Source organism: Vicia villosa, linkage group LG2 (genome assembly GCF_029867415.1).
Source record: "Vicia villosa cultivar HV-30 ecotype Madison, WI linkage group LG2, Vvil1.0, whole genome shotgun sequence".
NCBI classification, from domain to species: domain Eukaryota; kingdom Viridiplantae; phylum Streptophyta; class Magnoliopsida; order Fabales; family Fabaceae; genus Vicia; species Vicia villosa.
Window position 1 is genome coordinate 149,122,062 of NC_081181.1, and position 22,642 is coordinate 149,144,703.

Below are 22,642 nucleotides of genomic sequence, written 5' to 3' on the forward strand. Positions count from 1 at the left end.
AATACACTTTATTTGCTGTTCGTGGTGATCGAATCTATCGGTCAGAACGGTCAGCAATCCCTATCTAATCCGTTAACCATGGTGATCAAACCTATTGATCATCGCAACTAACGGTAACAAATTAAAATCAGGGTTGTACGCCCAATCCTAAAACACTTCCCAAATCTAAAACATTCAAAACATTTCCAATCAAACTATGGATTTTCATCCTTATTCAAAACTACGATAGGCCATTCAAAAAGCTTCCAAAACCATATCAAATCAAATTCTAATTCTAAGGCGTACAACCCTGTCCCCGAACTACGTTGACTCTGATTCTCCCTAAGGAGATACGTAGGCACTTGGCAACAAGGCGAATCCCCTTCCCTCTAAATCTCATTTTTTTCCCGTTTCATTTCTCTTAATTATTTAACTCTCGAAAGCATAAACCTTACCTTAATACCCTTAGCTAGAAAACTGTTAACCTTAGATTCAAAGCCATAGGAAAGGGTTGAGGGTGCCTAACACCTTCCCTCGACCTGAATATAGTATCTTACCCTGATCTCTATACTGCGTAGGGTTTCCTATTCGCCCTTCAGAATAGGCGGCGACTCTAAACGTTAAATTTTTAGGCAGGTCACCACACGAGGGAAATAGTGTTGTGGGATATGCATGGATATCCTGTCATTCCAAGTACGCTGCCAGGACGGGAAGTTCTAAACTAAAATGGTGTTGGCATGATTCTTGCAAACTCATAAACTTTAAATTTCAACACTTTTGTGATCCCTTATGTTTTACCTGCTGATGAAGTGACTGATGCAGCTGGTTTAAGGATCAAATATGACATAAAAAAAACCTACAAGCCAACAAAACATTGTCATTCAAGGGAACAATAATCGGTTATTCAAATGCACCTTATGTTGTTTCATTTTCTACTAAAGGACAGAGCCGATAAAGTCATGGAATTCTTAAACCTCAAATCATTGGACCAGGTATCAACATTCTAGCAGCATAGCCTGTTTCAATAGACAATGGTACTAACTGCTTTAACATAATTTAAGGAACATCAATCTCATTTCAGTTGAAAAACTCTTATTTCGATTGGTACTCTTAACGGAATACCAATTTTGGATCAAATGCATCAATGGCATATTACATTTTAGAAATAAATACGCGTATCATACCACTTGATCCAAATATTTTTATAAAATTGGATATTGTTCTAAATATTAAAAAGTTGTTTTATTGATACAAATATTTTTATAAACGGAACCATTTGTTTTTTGGGTAATAAAGTATTAATAGTTTGAAAAAAAAAATTTATAAACGAAAAAAGTGTATGTGTGACAAAATGGGCGTACTATACCAGATTTCGTGCATAAGCACTAGTTTTTTTACTAGTTTATGACATAAAATTAGGTAGTACTTACTCTAGACATATAGTCTTATATTACTGGTATAAAACAAAGACATGTTTGTCAATTACTAGAGATTCAACTCCATCATAGAAAAAAAAACAGATGTACAAAAGAGATAAACTTTGAGTTTTAGGTGAAAATTGATTTCATTAAAACGGAACTTGATATATGCATACAACATTCCACGAAAACCATCAAAACTTTCATCATGAGTTTACTCCATTTCTTTATCTCTTGTTCTTTCTATACACTATCCATCAAACCACAGGGGTATAAAACAGAAGATCTCATCCTAATGAAATTTATTATTAATGTCAGAAAGTTAGAAAATATGATGCATTGGTTATTGAATAGTAATTTGTTGATTTAGTCTTTTTCTTTGTATTTTCAGACTAGTTTTGTTATGATTTTGGAGGATATTGTTCATCTTCTTCAACCAACAGAAAGGTATGTTCATCTTCTTGGTAAAAATCACATGTTTTTAGTTTATGATTTGGTTTTTTTTAAAGTTTGTTTATGAATGTTTATGGTCATATCATATTATTGTTTAATAAACTGTATTGTTGGATTTTCTGTTTATGTTTTCTGTAACACCCTTCTAAACCCCGCGGCAATTATTAAAATAATCAGAGTAAAAACATGCAACCAAGGGTGCCACAATTAATTTAAACAAAAATGTGTGTCAACTGTCATGCATTATTAGAAACAATTTGTCAGATAACAACATCATGTTTATCACAGCGGAAAATACGCATTACCAAAATCAAGGTAATAAAACAAAACCATGAAATAGAGTACATAGTTAAACTCTAAACTATATCGTTCTCCAGTGTTACACTATCAGACCATGACTGACACGACACCAACTACCAGATGAACTCTACAAGCTATCCTCACCGAGTAATAAGCCGCTACTTCTCAATATGAAAATGTCAATATGTAAGGGTGAGTCTCATTCAAATTAATAAGTATTATACATTCATAAGCAATAAAACATCATACAATTATTATTCACCCAACTATAACATGTATTTCAGATTCACAACTGTTAATCAAATAATCATGCCAACAAAACACGTCACTGAAAGTAACACGCAATCCATTCAGTCATACTATATCATTATGCACATGAATGAACTGACTCTATGCATGTGGTACCATACATGGGATAAACACATCCGACTGATCTATTCATCACCAAGATACAGCCCAACCGGCACAAATTCCACACAATGGGAATTATGCCCACCATTTGATCCACAACATCACCGGGATCCATCACCAAAATGCGTATGAATGGATGCATACATATGACATACTTACAACATCACCGATCCGATGAACAACATCGTATCACATAACTCAACATAGTTATCACCAACAAGTATGTACATGTATCATGCATCATTCAAAACAAATCAATCATCATCATATGATCAAAACAATCACCACATGATCACGTTATACACACATTATCAACATTATAATCATGTTGTCACAACATCACCACTGGATCAAAATGAACAATGTCATCACCAATAACTCACCAAAAGCAACACCGAATGGTATATTCGGTTTCAACACCATCCACAATTATATCACACATAATCATGTCAACATGTATTCAATTCTAGAATCATCATTATTCAATCCACATCTCGATACATACACATTTAAATGGTCATTATCAACAAGACACATTCAAATAGTATATATATATATATATATATATATATATATATATATATATATATATTCATCCCAACATATCATGGATATCACATCACTTAACACATCTATGAATATTAGTCACAAGTTATTAATTCGTAATGCACACATAAGTAAGTCACATGTTATCCATATAGTAACATCAAAATTAAACCATTTAACATCAACCAACTCTATCCTATCATATAGATAATCTCAGTAGCTTCCTAACGCTTCGAACGACGCATAAAACGGAGTTACGGATCAAAAGTTATGGTCTTTACAAAATTTTCTCAAAATTGAACCCCTAAGTCGACGCAGGCTCCTCCCAGGTCGACGCAGGAAAGTTTCTGTCTCCCTCGGGTCTGCTTAGGTCGACGAAGGCTCTGAGTAGGTCGACGCATGCTGCATTTTATGCAGAATATTACTGCAATTTTGACATCCTTCCTCTCTCAATTTCAGTCTAATCACACTATAATAATTCACACACCAAAATATCATTAAGTAACATAACATACTTCAATTATAACACATTTTAGAGGTCATCTAACACCAAAAACATTCATCAATTCATCAATTGCATCAAATCAACATAAACAACCTAAATCCCCTAAAACCTCAAAACCTAAACATGCAATCGAATCAAATAACAATCCTAATCAATTCTACTACCCTTGATTGTATAATAATCACTAACCCGAAGAGTCCCCCCTTACCTTAATTCACGGTTTGATTCTATTTCTCTTCGCGTTCTCTCTACGTATTCCTCCATGTTCTTCGTTCCCTAGCTCTCTCCCTTTACCTCTTCTCAAAACTTTGATCGTACAGAATGAATCCCTCTTTTCTCTTTTCTCTTTTTACCCCTAGGACCCCTAATATGGTCTTCCCATATTGCCCTCATTTACTCTTCACAAATGACCACTCTTACCCTTAATACCTCTAACACTGATATTATTTATTTTACTAATTAAAATAATTCCACTTATTATTCTAATTATTCTAAAATACACCAAAATTCATCAATACACATAAGCATCACGCAAATCACCAAGACATCATATGAATCATCAAGACATCACATAAGTCATCATAATCTCAAACATCACAGATCACCACAAACCATAATAAGGACTCAACATATCATCACATTATCAATACTTCACAATGACTCATAGAGTCACGCTAAAATAATTAAATAAATAATTAGTCTAGAATTCGGGGTGTTACATTTTCCATCTTCACCAGCAAAATATTCTAATGTTATGTGTTGTGTTCAAAATGTTTTTATAAATGGTGTATTGACTTCCTATCCATTTTTTCCTATTTAAAATATATTAATTTTCCTTTGAAAAATAATATTTTTAAAAACGGAAACAAGCTTATCATTGATCCAAATATTTTTATATATAATACCAAAATAAAAATATTATATATATATATATATAAATATTTGATTCAACAGTATAGTTTTACCCATATATATATATATATATATATATATATATATATATATATATATATATATATATATATATATATATATATATATATATATATATATATATATATATATATATATATATATATATATACGAAATAAAATATATCCTTCATTTCATTTTGATTATATTTTAGAAACAAATACGCGTACCATGCTAGTTGATCCTAATATATTTATAAAAGAGAATATCTGTATTGTTTATATAAATATTTTATAAATATTAAAAAAATGTATTATTAATACCAATATTTTTATAAATGGAAAAAGTGTACCTTTGACAAAATGCGCGTACGCGCATGTTTTTTACTAGTTTTTAATTTAAAAGTATGTAGTACTTACTCTAGTCTTATAGTCCTACGATAATGGTAAAAAAACAAAGACATGTTTGTCAATTACTAGGGATTTAAATTTCTCGTAGAAAAGCGCAACACATAGGTGCAAAAGTGATAAACTTCGAGATTCAAGAGAAAACTGATTTCATTAAAACAGAACTTGATATATGCATACAACATTTCATACAAACCATCAAAAGTTTCATCATGAAGTACGCTTACGCCGTTTCTTCTTCTCTTGTACTTTCTATGCAGTGTCTATCAAACCACAATGTTATTTTCTGCAAGGAAGAATCAAACAGATGATCTCAACCTAATGACATACATTATTAATGTAAAAAAAGATGAAAATGTAACTTTAATTCAATCAAATGAAATCCTGAACCACTCATTTATTCCCGAAGCTTTTGCTTACAATGAATGATTAGCGTTCTGTTACCTCAATGTTGCCTCTAGATTTGCAGTAAAGTTGACGCAAGGAGAAACTGAAGATCTTTGACAGAAGCATGGAGTTGTGTCAGTAAGACTCGAGAAAATTTTTTCATTACACAAAACTCACACTATAAGTTTCTTGGGGTTGAAACAAGGGCGGGGTTTATGGATTGATGATAATCTTGAAAAAGGCATCATAATTGGACTCATAGACACTGGAATAAACCCTTATCATCCATCATTCAATGGAGAAGGAATGCCTCCACCACCTGCAAAATGGAAAGGTTATTGTCAATTCAATGGAAGAACAACCTACAACAACAGAATGGAAAGGTTACTGTCAATTCAATGGAAGAACAACCTACAACAACAGACTCATTGGTGCAAGAACAACCTACAACAATAGACACATTGGTGCAAGAAATTTAGTCCCAGATGCAACTCAAAAGCTTCCATTCGAGAGTACGATCCATCGAACATACACTACTGCCAAAGCGGGTGCAAGGTTCGTAGAAAATGTAAGTTTTTTTGGAAATGCTAAGGTGTAGCAGATGGTATGGCACCTAATGCTCACATAGCAATTTACAAAGTGCGTGGTATCCAAATTTGATGCACTGGAAGTGCTGTTTTAGCTGCAACGGACAAAGCTATTGATGATGTTGTGGATGTTCTTTAACTTTAAATTAGTTTTGGTTCTCTACCATTTTTTGAAGTCCCAATTGCACTGGGTGCTTTTGCTTCTATTCAAAAGAGTTTTTGTTAGTTGCTCTACAGCAAACATAGGGCCTAGAAATAGTCATTTCTCAAATAAAGCTCCTTGGGTCCTCACAGTAGGTGCAAGCACGCATGATAGAAAAATAGCTGTATCAGCAAAGCCAGTAAATGGTGAAGAATTTGAAGGTAAAACATTGTTGCAACTTAAATATTTTCTCAACAATTATTTCCCCTTGTGTATGCATGTCCACAAAATATTAACCGATCCTTTTGTTTATCAGGTTCATTAAAGAACATTGATGCAAGAGGGAAATAGTATTGTGGGATAATAATATATATCTTGTCATTCCAAGAACAATGCCAGGACGAGAAGTACTAAACTCAGGTGGTGTTGGCATGATTCTTGCAAACTCAGAAACTTTAAATTTCAAAACTTTTGTGATTCCTTATGTTTTACATGCTGATGAAGTGACTGATGCAGCTAGTTTAATGATCAAAGATGACATTAAAAAAAAACCTACAACCCAACAAAACATTGTCATTCAAGGGAAAAATAATTAGTTATTCAAATTCACCTTATGTTGTTTCATTTTCTTCTAAAGGACAGAGCCAATAAAGTCTTGGAATTCTTAAACGTGACATCATTGGATCGGGTATTAACATTCTAGCAGCATAGGCTGTTTTATTAGACACTGGTACTAAACGCCTTAACATAATTTAAGAAACCTCAATGTCATTTCAGTTGAAAAACTCTCATCCTGATTGGTCACCTGCTACTATAAAATTAGCAATCATGACAACATCTAATAGATTAATCTTAACGTAATACCTATTTTGGATCAAATGCATCAATGGCATGTTACATTTTAGAAACAAGTACGTCTATCATACCAGTTGATCCAAATATCTTTATAAAAGTGGTTATTTTTATAAATATTAAAAAGATGTTTAATTGATACCTATATTTTTATAAACGGAACCATTTGCTTTTTGGGTAATAAAGTACTAATATTTCCAAAAAAAAAAATTATAAACGGAAAACTGTATGTGTGACAAAATGGGCGTACCAGACCAGAACTCGTGCATACGCACTAGTTTTTTTATTAGTTTATGACATAAAAATAGGTAGTACTTACTCTAGACTTATAGTCTTATATTACTAGTATAAAACAAATACATGTTTGTCAATTACTAGAGATCCAAATTCATCATAGAAAAACAAAACACAGAGGTACAAAAGTGATAAAATTTGAGTTTCAGATGAAAATTGATTTCATTAAAACGAAACTTGATATATGCATACAACATTCCACGCATACCATCAAAAGTTTCATCATGAGTTTACACCATTTCTTCCTCTCTTGTTCTTTCTCTACACTATCCATCAAACCACAGGAGTATTTTCTATATGGAAAAATCAAACAGAAGATCTAATCCTAATGACATTTATTATTAATGTCGAAAATTTAGAAAATATGATGTATTGGTTATTGAATAATGGTTTGTATTTTTAGTTTTTGCTTTGTATTTTCAGACTAGTTTTGTTATGATTTTGGAGGATATTATTCATCTTCTTCGTCCAACGGAAAGGTATGTTCATCTTCTTGGTAAAAAATCACATGTTTTTTGTTTATGATTTGGGTTTATGTTTTTTTAAAGATTGTTTATGAATGTTTATGGTTAGATCATATTATTGTTTAATAAACCGTATTGTTGGATTTTCTATTTATGTTTTCCATCTTTACCAACAAAATATTCTAATGTTATGTGTTGTGTTCAAAATGTTTTTATAAATGGTGGATTGACTTCCTACCCATTTTTTCCTATTTAAATATATTAATTTTCCTCTAAAAAATAATATTTTTAAAAACGGAAACAAGCTTACCATTGATCCAAATATTTTTATATATAATACCAAAATAAAAATATTATATAGATGGGTAAAAATATACTGTTAAATCAAATATTTATATATACGAAAAAATTTATATCCTTCATATCATTTTGATGACATTTTAGAAAGAAATATGCATACCAAGCTAGTTGATCCTAATATATTTATAAAAGAGAATATGTGTATTGTTTATATTAATATTTTTATAAATATTAAAAAAATGTATTGTTAATACCAATATTTTTATAAATGAAAAAGTGTATGTTTGAAAAATGTGCGTGCGCACAGGTTTTTTACTAGTTTATAATTTAAAAGTAGCTAGTACTTACTCTAGGCTTATAGTCCTACGTTTCTGGTAAAAAACAAAGACATGTTTGTCAATTACTAGGGATTTTAATCTCTCATAAAAAAACACAACACATAGGTGCAAAAGTGATAAACTTTGAGATTCAGGAGAAAACTGATTTCATTAAAACGGAACTTGATATATGCATACAACATTTCACACAAACCATCAAAAGTTTCATCACGAACTTTACCTTGTTTCTTCTTCTCTTGTTCTTTCTATGCAGTATCTATCAAACCACAATGGTATTTTCTGCAAGGAAGAATCAAACAGATGATCTCAACCTGATGACATGCATTATTAATGTCAAAAATTTGGAAAATGTAACTTTAATTCAATCAAAAGAAATCCGGTACCACTCATTTCTTCCAGAAGCCTTTGCTTTCAATGAACGATTGTTGTTCTCTTACCTCAATGTTACCTCTGGATTTGCACTAAAGTTGACGAAAGAAGAAGCTGAAGATCTTCGATAGAAGCATGGAGTTGTATCAATTAGACTCAAGAAAAAACTTTCATTACACAAAACTCACATTATAACTTTCTTAGAGTTGAAACAAGGGTGTAGTTTGTGGATTGATGATAATATCGGAAAAGGCATCATAATTGGACTCATAGACACTGGAATAATCTATCATTCAACGGAGAAGGAATGCCTCCACCACCTGCAAATGTAAAGGCTATTGTCAATTCAATGGTAGAACAACCTAGAACAACAAACTCATTGGTGCAAGGAATTTAGTCCCATGTGCAACTCAAGAGCTTCCATTCGAGAGTACAATAGATGGAACATACACTACTGCCAAAGCGGGAGGAAGGTTCTTAGAAAATGATAAGGGTGTAGCAGATGATATGACACCTAATGCTCACATAGCAATTTACAAAGTGTGTGATATCGAAATTGGATGCCTTGGAAATGTTGTTTTAGATGCAATGGACAAAGCTATTGATGATGGTGTGGATGTTCTTTCACTTTTACTTGGCTTTGGTTCTCTTCCATTTTTCGAAGACCCAATTGCAGTGGGTGCTTTTACTTCTATTCAAAAGGGAGATTTTGTTAGTTGCTCTACAACAAACTCAGGGCCTAGATACAGTCTTTTCTCAAATAAAGCTCATTGGGTCCTCACAGTAGGTGCAATTACGCATGATAGAAAAGTAGCTGCATCAGCAAAGCTAGTAAATGGTGGTGAAACATTGTTGCGAATTAAGTATTTTTCTCAATAATTATTTCCTCTTTTGTATGCATGTGCACAAAATAGGATTCAACTCTTTTGTTTATCAGGTTCATTAAAGAACATTGATGTACGACGGAAATAGTGTTGTGGGATATGCATGGATATCTTGTCATTCCAAGTACTGTGCCAAGACGAGAAGTTCTAAACTCAGGTGGTGTTGACATGATTTTTGCATACTCAGAAACATTAAATTTCAACACTTTTGGGATTCCTCATGTTTTACCTGTTGATGAAGTGATTTATGCAGCTGGTTTAATGATCAAAGAGGACATAAAAAAACCTACAACCCAACAAAAAATTGTCATTCAAGGGAACAATAATTTGTGATTCAAATGCACCTTATGTTGTTTCATTTTCTACTAAAGGACAGAGCCGATAAAGTCTTGGAATTCTTAAACCTGACATCATTGGACCGGGTATCAACATTCTAGCAGCGTAGGTTGTTTCATTAGACAATGGTACTAAACGCTTTAACATAATTTAAGGAACCTCGATGTCATTTCACTTGAAAAACTCTCTTCCCGATTGGTCACCTGCTACTATAAAATCTGCAATCATGACAACAACTAATAGATTAATCTTAACGGAATACCTATTTTGGATCAAAGGCGTCAGTGGCATGTTACATTTTAGAAACAAATACGCATATCATACCAGTTGATCCAAATATTTTTATAAAAGTGGTTATTTTTATAAATATTAAAAAGATGTTTAATTGATACAAATATTTTTATAAACGGATCCATTTGTTTTTTGGGTAATAAAGTATTAATAGTTCTATATTTTTAATAAACGGAAAAAGTGTACGTGTGACAAAATGGGCGTACCAGACCAAAACTCGTGCATACGCACTAGTTTGTTTTACTATTTTATGACATAAAAGTAGGTAGTACTTGCTCTGGACTTATAGTCCTATATTACTGGTATAACACAAAGACATGTTTGTCAATTACTAGAGATTCAAATCCATCATAGAAAAACAAAACACAGAGGTACAAAAGTGATAAACTTTGAGTTTCAGATGAAAATTGATTTCATTAAAACGAAACTTGATATATGCATACAACATTCCACGCAAACCATCAAAATTTTCGTCATGAGTTTACACCATTTCTTCCTCTCTTGTTATTTCTGTACACTATCCATCAAACCACAGGGGTATTTTCTATAAGGAAGAATCAAACAGAAGATCTCATCCTAATGACATTTATTATTAATGTAAAAAATTTAGAAAATATGATGTATTGGTTATTGAATAATGGTTTGTTGATTTAGTATTTTGCTTTGTATTTTCAGACTAGTTTTGTTATAATTTTGGAGGATAATATTCATCTTCTTCATCCAACGGAAAGGTATGTTCATCTTCTTGGTAAAAATCACATGTTTTTTTTGTTTATGATTTGGGTTTATGTTTTTTTAAAGTTTGTTTATGAATGTGTATGGTTAGATCATATTATTGTTTAATAAACCGTATTGTTGGATTTTCTATTTATGTTTTCCATCTTTACCAACAAAATATTCTAATGTTATGTGTTGTGTTCAAAATGTTTTTATAAATGGTGGATTAACTTCCTATCCATTTTTTCCTATTTAAATATATTAATTTTCCTTTAAAAAATAATATTTTTAAAAACGGAAACAAGCTTACCATTGATCCAAATATTTTTATATATAATACCAAAATAAAAATATTTATATATACGAAATAATTTATATTCTTCATATCATTTTGATGACATTTTAGAAACAAATATGCATACCAAGCTAGTTGATCCTAATATATTTATAAAAGAGAATATGTGTATTGTTTATATTAATATTTTTATAAATATTAAAAAAATGTATTGTTAATACCAATATTTTTATAAATGAAAAAGTGTATGTTTGAAAAATGTGCGTGCGCACAGGTTTTTTACTAGTTTATATTTTAAAAGTAGCTAGTAATTACTCTAGGCTTATAGTCCTACGTTTCTGGTAAAAAACAAAACATGTTTGTCAATTACTAGGAATTTTAATCTCTCATAAAAAAACACAACACATAGGTGCAAAAGTGATAAACTTTGAGATTCAGGAGAAAACTGATTTCATTAAAACGGAACTTGATATATGCATACAACATTTCACACAAACCATCAAAAGTTTCATCACGAACTTTACCCTTTTTCTTCTTCTCTTGTTCTTTCTATGCAGTATCTATCAAACCACAATGGTATTTTCTGCAAGGAAGAATCAAACAGATGATCTCAACCTAATGACATGCATTATTAATGTCAAAAATTTGGAAAATGTAACTTTAATTCAATCAAAAGAAATCCGGTACCACTCATTTCTTCCAGAAGCCTTTGCTTTCAATGAACGATTGTTGTTCTCTTACCTCAATGTTGCCTCTGGATTTGCACTAAAGTTGACGAAAGAAGAAGCTGAAGATCTTCGATAGAAGCATGGAGTTGTATCAATTAGACTCGAGAAAAAACTTTCATTACACAAAACAGACATTATAACTTTCTTTGGGTTGAAACAAGGGTGTGGTTTCGGGATTGATGATAATCTCGGAAAAGGCATCATAATTGGACTCATAGACACTGGAATAGACCCTTATCATCCATCATTCAATGGAGAAAGAATGCTTCCACTACCTACAAAATGTAAAGGCTATTGTCAATTTAATGGTAGAACAACCTAGAACAACAAACTATCTGGTGCCAGGAATTTAGTCCCATGTGTAACCCAAAATCTTCCATTCGAGAGTACAATAGATGGAACATACACTACTGCCAAAGCGGGAGGAAGGTTCTTAGAAAATGATAAGGGTGTAACAGATGATATGGCACCTAATGCTCACATAGCAATTTACAAAGTGTGTTATATCGAAATTGGATGCCTTGGAAGTGTTGTTTTAGATGCAATGGACAAAGCTATTGATGAGGGTGTGGATGCTCTTTCACTTTTACTTGGCTTTGGTTCTCTTCCATTTTTTGAAGACCTAATTGTAGTGGGTGCTTTTGCTTCTATACAAAAGGGAGATTTTGTTAGTTGCTTCTATGAACCTTCCTACTGCTCTGGCAGTAGTGTATGTTCCATGGATGGTACTCTCGAATGGAAGCTCTTGAGTTGCACCTGGGACTAAATTCCTTGCACCAATGAGTTTGTTATTGCAGGTTGTTCTTCCATTGAATTGACAATAACCTTTTCATTTGGCAGGCAGTGAAGGCATTCCTTCGCTGTTGAATGATAGATGATAAGGGTTTATTCCAATGTCTATGAGTCCAATTATGATGCCTTTTTTGAGATTATCAGTCCACAAACCCCTCCCTTGTTTCAATCCCAAGAAAGTTTGAGTGTCAGTTTTGTGTAATGAAAATTTTTTCTCGAGTCTTACTAACATAACTCCATGCTTCTGTCAAAGATCTTCAGCTTCTTCTTGCGTCAACTTTACTGCAAATCCAGAGGCAACATTGAGGTAACAGAACACCAATCGTTCATTTTAAGCAAAAGCTTCGGGAAGAAATGAGTGGTACCGGAAATCAGTTTTCTCCTGAATCTCAAAGTTGATCACTTTTTCACCTATGTGTTGCGTTTTTATATGAGAAATTTAAATCCTTAGTAATTGACAAACATGTCTTTGTTTTTTAACAGTATTGTAGGACTATAAGACTAGAGTAAGTACTACGTACTTTTAAATTATAAACTAGTAAAAAAACCTGCGCGTACGCGCATTTTGTCAAAGGTACATTTTTTCCATTTATAAAAATATTGGTATTAATAATACATTTTTGTTAATGACGAATCGCAAAAGTGTTGAAATTTAAAGTTTCTGAGTTTGCAAGAGTCATGCCAACATCAGCTGAGTTTAGAACTTCTCGTCCTGGCACAATACTTGGAATGACAGGATATCATGCATGTCACACGACAATATTTTCCCTTTTGAATCATTGTTCTTTAATGAACCTGATATTTTGTGCACATGCATACGCAAGGGGAAATAATTGTTGAGAAAAATACTACTGTTGAAACAATATTTCACCTTTAAATTCTTCGTTATTTACTAGCTTTGCTGATGCAGCTATTTTTCTGTCATGCGTGCTTGCACATACTGTGAGGACCCAAGGAGCTTCATTTGAGAGAAGAGTGTATCTAGGCCCAGAATTTGCAAATTATGGGTTTTTACCTAGATATACCTAAGGAAACAAAATATCTAAGTTCTTTCCATGGATATACATACGGAACGTTCTGTGACAGAAAATAGGTGGTCCATATTCATCTAGGTTTTCTATAAATTTGGAGTTTCTTATGTTGTCTTTCATACAAACACAAAAATGTCTCAATATGATATCAACATCCGTTGGTATATCACAAGTGTCTCTTACTCCGATGGCAGAACGTCTGGGCGGACGTTCAAACTCAACGATTACACCTTGCTCGATGATATCATTGACGAAATCCGATATCGTCTACCTTACGGAGACAAACAAAATGTTCTGAAGCTCGAGTATCATTCACCTTTAGTTAACAACAGAGGGAACGTCGTTTACAACAACTTTGAGCTCAAGAACCGAGAAGATGTTTTGGCGATCGGAAAACATATTACGACTTCGAAGAGAAAATCACACTCGAGTTCGTAGCGACAGTGCAAAGAAAGGTCGAGAAAATATTAGAGATGTGCAAGCGTCCATCGGGCTATTGAAATGTAATATTTAATTTGCGGCTAAAATCATCAATTTAATGCCGATTTTAATCTATAAATGTTGTTTTTATCATTGCAATTGTTGTTTTTATCGTTGCAAATGTTGTTTTCTAGTTTTTAGTATCTGATTTATTCCGTAGATATACATACAAACATATCCCGTAGATGCATCTACGAAACGTTTTCATACAAAGTAAAAAAAATGGCGCTCCTAAGAATACACCTCCGAAAATAGAGATACAATATTAGAAGTACACATGATGCCTAAGAACCCTAAGAGATGTAATAAGAGTTTCTTTATAATATAAATTAACTTTTCTCATAGGGATAAAGAGTATAGGTCTCTTTGATGTAAAAACTATTTTTTATTTTTTGATTGCCGTTATTTATATTTTTAAGGGTTTAATATATGATACCCCCTGCCAAACAAGCGAGATTTGATTTTTGCCCCCTTAAAAAAAATTGTGATTCCCCCCTTGAGAAACCCAGATTTCAAATGCGCCCCCCCTCATGCTGACTTGGCCATGGAATCTTCATACTTGGCATTTCAAGTGGCATTTTTAATTTTTTTTTAAATCCACGTCATTTTTTTAATAATTTTTTGATATATTATATTTTTTTTTACCTTTTTTAAAATTATTTCTATTAACATTTTTTAGAAATTATTTTTTTAAATTATCAAAATAAAACTTTTGGGCCTAGGCCCATTTAAATTTCAATAGTTGCCCACTTACTCTCACATTATTTTCAATTCATAAAGCTAAATGTTTGATTGGTATATAAACACTACTTTTATTATTATTGCAAACGATGTGGGACTAGAAAGGTATACTTAAGACAATTGCTGGCTTTGCTTTTTATATTACACATTTCCTTATGCAGCACCATTCTTTATGTCTCCTACATATGTTTTCTTTCTTATGCAGCACCATTCTTTATCATTCAGGAAGCTAACAACACAGTGAGAGTTGGAACCCACCAATTACACTTGACTGCATCACTCTTATACTTATATACTTGCTTCCTTCCACATTCTTTATGATACTTGTTTTTCCAAACCCTTATTTTAAACCAGACACCAACAAATGCCAATATGAATATGAACACCGTACTGAATGCATAAATACAATTTATTGAGATTAGTTAATGCTAAAATATCACAATATAAGAATACACCTCCGAAAATAGAGATACAATATTAGAAGTACACATAATGCCTAAGAACCCTAAGAGATGTAATAAGAGTTTCTTTATAATATAAATTAACTTTTCTCATAGGGATAAAGAGTATAGGTCTCTTTGATGTAAAAACTATTTTTTTATTTTTTGATTGCCGTTATTTATATTTTTATGGGTTTAATATATGATACCCCTGACAAACAAGCGAGATTTGATTTTTCCCACCTAAAAAAATTGTGATTCCCCCCTTGAGAAACCCAGATTCCAAATGCGTCCCCCCTCATGCTGACTTTGTAAATTGCTATGTGAGCATTAGGTGCCATATCATCTGCTCCACCCTTATCATTTTCTAAGAACTTTCTTCCCGCTTTGGCAGTAGTGTATGTTCCATCTATTGTACTCTCGAATGGAAGCTCTTGAGTTGCACATGGGACTAAATTCCTTGCACCAATGAGTTTGTTGTTCTAGGTTGTTCTATCATTGAATTGACAATAGCCTTTACATCTTGCAGGTGGTGGAGGCATTCCTTCTTCGTTGAATGATGGATGATAAGGGTCTATTCCAGTGTCCATGAGTCCAATTATGATGCCTTTTCCGAGATTATCATCAATCCACAAACCACACCCTTGTTTCAACCATAAGAAAGTTATAATGTGAGTTTTGTGTAATGAAAGTTTTTTCTCGAGTCTAATTGATACAACTCCATGCTTCTATCAAAGATCTTCAGCTTCTTCTTTCGTCAACTTTAGTGCAAATCCAGAGGCAATATTGAGGTAAGAGAACAACAATCGTTCATTGAAAGCAAAAGCTTCTTGAAGAAATGAGTGGTACCGAATTTATTTTGATTGAATTAAAGTTACATTTTCCAAATTTTTGACATTAATAATGTATGTCATTAGGATGAGAGCATCTGTTTGATTCTTCCTTGTAGAAAATACCATTGTGGTTTGATAGATACTGCATAGAAAGAACAAGAGAAGAAGAAATGGCGTAAACTTCATGATGAAACTTTTGATGGTTTGTGTGAAATGTTATATGCATATATCAAGTTCCGTTTTAATGAAATCAGTTTTCTCCTAATCTCAAAGTTTATCACTTTTGCACCTATGTGTTGTATTTTTCTATGAGAGATTAAAATCCTTAGTAATTGACAAACATGTCTTTGTTTTTTACCAGAAACGTAGGACTATAAGCCTAGAGTAAGTACTAGCTACTTTTAAATTATAAACTAGTAAAAAAACCTGTGCGTACGCACATTTTTCAAACATACACTTTTTCCATTTATAAAAATATTGGTATTAATAATATAATTTTTTAATATTTATAAAAATATTAATATAAACAATACACATATTCTCTTTTATAAATATATTAGGATCAACTAGCTTGGTATGCATATTTGTTTCTAAAATGTCATCAAAATGATATGAAGGATATAAATTATTTCGTATATATAAATATTTGATTTAACAGTATATTTTTACCCATATATATAATATTTTTATTTTGGTATTATATATAATAATATTTGGATCAATGGTAAGCATGTTTCCATTTTTAAAAATATTATTTTTTAAAGGAAAATTAATATATTTAAATAGGAAAAATGGATAGGAAGTCAAACCACCATTTGTAAAAACATTTTGAATACAACACATAACATTAGAATATTTTGTTGGTAAAGATGAAAAACATAAATAGAAAATCCAACAATACGGTTTATTAAACAATAATATGATCTGAGCATAAACATTCATAAAAAAATTTTAAAAAACATAAACCCAAATCATAAACAAAAAACATGTGATTTTTACCAAGAAGATGAACATACCTTTCCGTTGGACGAAGAAGATGAATAATATCCTCCAAAATCATAACAAAACTAGTTTGAAAATACAAAGCAAAATACTAAATCAACAAACCGTTATTCAATAACCAATACATCATATTTTCTAAATTTTTTACATTAATAATAAATGTCATTAGGATGAGATCTTCTGTTTGATTCTTCCTTATAGAAAATACCCCTGTGGTTTGATGGATAGTGTATAGAAAGAACAAGAGAGGAAGAAATTGTGTAAACTCATGATGAAAATTTTGATGGTTTGCGTGGAATGTTGTATGCATATATCAAGTTTCGTTTTAATGAAATCAATTTTCATCTGAAACTCAAAGTTTATCACTTTTGTACATCTGTGTTTTGTTTTTCTATGATGGATTTGATCTCTAGTAATTGACAAACATGTCTTCGTGTTATACCAGTAATATAGGACTATAAGTCCAGAGCAAGTACTACCTACATTTATGTCATAAAATAGTAAAACAAACTAGTGCGTATGCACGACTTCTGGTCTGGTACGCCCATTTTGTCACACATACACTTTTTCCGTTTATAAAAAATATTTTTTGGAAATATTAATACTTTATTACCCAAAAAGCAAATGGTTCCGTTTATAAAAATATCTGTATCAATTAAACATCTTTTTAATATTTATAAAAATAACCACTTTTATAAAGATATTTGGATCAACTGGTATGATAGGCGTATTTGTTTCTAAAATTTAACATGCCATTGATGCATTTGATCCAAAATAGGTATTACGTTAAGATTAATCTATTAGCTGTTGTCACGATTGCTGATTTTATAGTAGCGGGACCAATTGGGATGAGAGTTTTTCAACTGAAATGACATTGAGGTTCCTTAAATTATGTTAATGTGTTTGGTACCATTGTCTAATGAAACAGGCTATGCTGCTAGAATGTTGATACCCGGTCCAATGATGTCAGGTTTAAGAATTCCAAAACTTTATCGGCTCTGTCCTTTAGAAGAAAATGAAACAACATAAGGTGAATTTGAATAACTGATTATTTTTCCCTTGAATGACAATGTTTTGTTGGGTTGTAGGGTTTTTTTTATGTCATCTTTGATCATTAAACTAGCTGCATCAGTCCCTTCATCAGCATGTAAAACATAAGGAATCACAAAAGTTTTGAAATTTAAAGTTTCAGAGTTTGCAAGAATCATGCCAACACCACCTAAGTTTAGTACTTCTCGTCCTGGAATTATTCTTGGAATGACAAGATATATATTATTATCCCACAATACTATTTCCCTCTTGCATCAATGTTCTTTAATGAACCTGATAAACAAAAGGATTGGTTCTTATTTTGTGGACATGCATACACAAGGGGAAATAATTGTTGAGAAAATACTTAAGTTGCAACAATGTTTTACCTTCAAATTCTTCACCATTTACTGGCTTTGCTGATGCAGCTATTTTTCTATCATGCGTGCTTGCACCTACTGTGAGGACCCAAGGAGCTTTATTTGAGAAAAGACTATTTCTAGGCCCTATGTTTGCTGTAGAGCAACTAACAAAAACTCCCTTTTGAATAGAAGCAAAAGCACCCAGTGCAATTGGGTCTTCAAAAAATGGTAGAGAACCAAAACTAATTAAAAGTTAAAGAACATCCACAACATCATCAATAGCTTTGTCCATTGCAGCTAAAACAACACTTCGAGTGCATCCAATTTGGATACCACACACTTTGTAAATTGCTATGTGAGCATTAGGTGCCATACCATCGGCTACACCTTAGCATTTCCAAAAAAACTTGCATTTTCTACGAACCTTGCACCCGCTTTGGCAGTAGTGTATGTTCGATGGATCGTACTCTCGAATGGAAGCTTTTGAATTGCATCTGGGAGTAAATTTCTTGCACCAATGTGTCTATTGTTGTAGGTTGTTCTTGCACCAATGAGTCTATTGTTGTAGGTTGTTCTTCCATTGAATTGACAATAACCTTTCCATTCTGTTGTTGTAGGTTGTTCTTCCATTGAATTGGCAATAAACTTTCCATTTTGCAGGTGGTGGAGGCATTCCTTCGCCGTTGAATGATGGATGATAAAGGTTTATTCTAGTGTCTATGAGTCCAATTATGATGCCTTTTTCAAGATTATCATCAATCCATAAACCCCACCCTTGTTTCAACCCCAAGAAACTTATAGTGTGAGTTTTGTGTAATGAAATTTTTTTTCTCGAGTCTTACTGTAACACCCCATACATAACTGACTAGTATATTATGCATGAAACGTTAAAATTGATATTGAGTACATACAAAAGCTATAGATATAGAAAGATCCATATTAAAATACAACATCAGATTTTACATTGAATTACAAAACATGTGTCTCCAATGGATCTGCACAGCGAAAAATGAGATCTAACAAGGTCTCCAAGCCATCACCACTTTCAAGTCTTCAGTCCAAACCTGCTGCTGACCCAAACGCTACTAAACTGCTCCTGAAAAAGATAAGATGATTGGGGTGAGATTACTAAATCTCAGTGACTCTCCCTATCTTACAGGTTCACTCGGTTCTACAAGGTGCATGCAAGCAAACGGATCCGCTGTGGATCCGAGGTTTTACTCACGGCTTGGTACAAATACACAACAAGGACAATATCACCATTGGTAGTCCCATAACTAACCAATGAGATAGCAAAAAGCACACAAATACACACAAGTATGCAGACCCGTACCCGTGTACGAGGAATCCAGGAGCACGTTAATGCCTATATGTCGGTCATATAATCACACCCTCGATGAGTTATCTCCCATGCCTAATGTCAAGAGACTTGCCCACGCACACCGCAAGTGAATCAGATAAGTCCTACATGGAAATCTATTTGTGACGATTTACCGCAGTTACATTGCCTATATGGCTGTCACGGCCCCGTCAATCACCATACGCATATGTGATCGCCATAGTGGCAAATACGCCATCAAGACTACATGGGCCCATCGGGCGAAAGCCTAGTGGCATTGCCTACGTGGCACCACTAGAGGTGAGTTAATCCGCTACGATATTGCCTAAGTGGCATCGCAACCCCACCATACCAAGCACGCCGATGCTTTCATAACGCCAGCACAGAAATGCCCTTTTGGACCCTTTCCAGGACATCACAATGGTAGCTCAGGTGTATGCCTAGTAGGTAGGCCTGCTCCGATTCAAGCATACAATGAGTCGCACACAGGATTCGCCTAAACTGGACATCATATCCAGGTTTGCCCTGTCAGTGCTCCTCAGAAGTACACAGGAATCGCCTAAACTAGGTGACCATGCCAGGTTTTCCCTGTCAGTACCTCACACACAATACAATCAGAAAACAAGGTATATAAATATAGCATAAAACATTATGCACTATATACCTGTATCAACATAACAATATATATCAGCATACATATACATTAGCCCCACAGGCAACCAACTTCCAAACGTTCAACCCGAACAACGGAAAACAACCTCTAATGATCACATTATATTATTTCATCACATAACTCATATACAACACTTACATGTATTCAACAATCATACATATCCATGAGTTTAGTACATAAGTGATCATACTCGGTGCAACACGTTCTATAGCATAATTTATAAGTCTCAAAGACAAAGGAGGCATTCGGTTCACACTACGGAACTGAACTACTCTCGGGGGATTTATCGCATAGAATTTTATTCGCAATAACCCACTAAATGGGGTTTAAACGTGTCAAAGAACGACAATTTGGTACTGGAGATAAAGTATGCGTCAAACGGACTTACGGAACAGAAGTTATGAATTTCTGAAGTTTTGAAAAATCTGCCCAACAATGATGTAACCGGTTACATGTAGAGCTGTCAAAATGGGCTACCCGGCCCATTTAGGGCCGGCCCTAATGGGCCTGAGCTTTTTAGGGCTGGGCCAAAAAAGCCCTATTGTATTATGGGCCTCAAAATTACTACCCGAGCCCGGCCCTAGATGAGCTTCGGGCTACCCGGCCCTAAACAGGCTTTTTTTAATAAAAAAAATTAAAATAAAAAATCCATTATATTTATTATAAATTAAATAAAAAATTATATTATTTTAAACATAATACATTTTTAAGTACTATATCATCTTTTATAAATACTATAATGTGTTTTTAAATACACTACATGTTTAAATTGTAGAAAATAATACCCAAATATTTAATATAAGAGAAACTAATAGAATACGAGGAAATAATGTTGATTATATTAATGTATAATATTTAAAAGAGAAAGATTGAATATAATAGAAACAAAATTTAGTGAAGTGAGAAAAATCAATGTTTTATTTTGGAGTGACACAATATAAAAACTAATATAATTTTTTGAAATTTATACTTGTGCGGGCCTCATGGGCTACCCATGGCCCATATGGGCTAAGCCCTAATGGGCACCGGGCTTTTTAGGGCTGAGCTAAAAAAGCCCTTAAAAATATGGGCTCTAATTTGAAGGCCCAAGCCCTATGATTTTTCGGGTCGGGCGGGCCGGCCGATATGAGCTAGCCCATTTTGACAGCTCTAGTTACATGAATCATGTAACGGGTTACATGACTCAAAAACTGCGTTTTTCACCCTTTTTCACACATGTAACTGGTTACATTGCTGACAGACCCAAAAATTCTGCATTTTAAAGTTCCAAACTCCAATCCAACTTCATTCCAAATAAATCCCAACATACCACAACAATTTAAATCATGTTTATACATACATATATCAGAGATTAGCAGGAATAGGCATAGGGTGTCAACATGCAACATCAATTATTTCCAAAATTCCAAACTCATTGTTTAATTATGCATGTATCACATTGATCACAAGCTAAACCCTTGAACATGTAATTTCCCAAATCCTACCCACATTCCTTACTATGGAACTCACCTTGCATCAATGGAGCTTTGGATGATGAACATGCTGCAATTGAGCTCCTAACTTGACCAAAACTCCAACTCCAAATTTGTGCACATGCATATCCCACAACACTATTTCCCTCGTACATCAATGTTTTTTAATGAACCTGATAAACAAAAGGATTGAATCCTATTTTGTGCACATGCATACACAAGGGGAAATAATTGTTGAGAAAAATACACAATGTTTCACCTTCAAATTCTTCACCATTTACTGGCTTTGCTGATGCATATATTTTTCTATCATGCTTGCTTGAACCTACAGTGAGGAACCAAGGAGCTTTATTTGTGAAAAGACTGTATCTAGGCCCTATGTTTGTTGTAGAGCAACTAACAAAAACTCCCTTTTGAATAGCAGCAAAAGCACCCATTGCAATTGGGTCTTCAAAAAATAGTAGAGAACCAAAACCAATTAAAAGTTAAAGAACATCCACACCATCATCAATAGCTTTTTCCATTGCAGCTA

General features: G+C 33.1%; 1 pseudogene; it reads right to left on the minus strand.

Moving 5' to 3' along the window:
* The window catches only part of LOC131650298 (subtilisin-like protease), a 65,635-nt pseudogene extending 46,379 nt beyond the window's left edge, over positions 1-19,256 (minus strand).
* Positions 19,257-22,642: the final 3,386 nt, after the last annotated feature.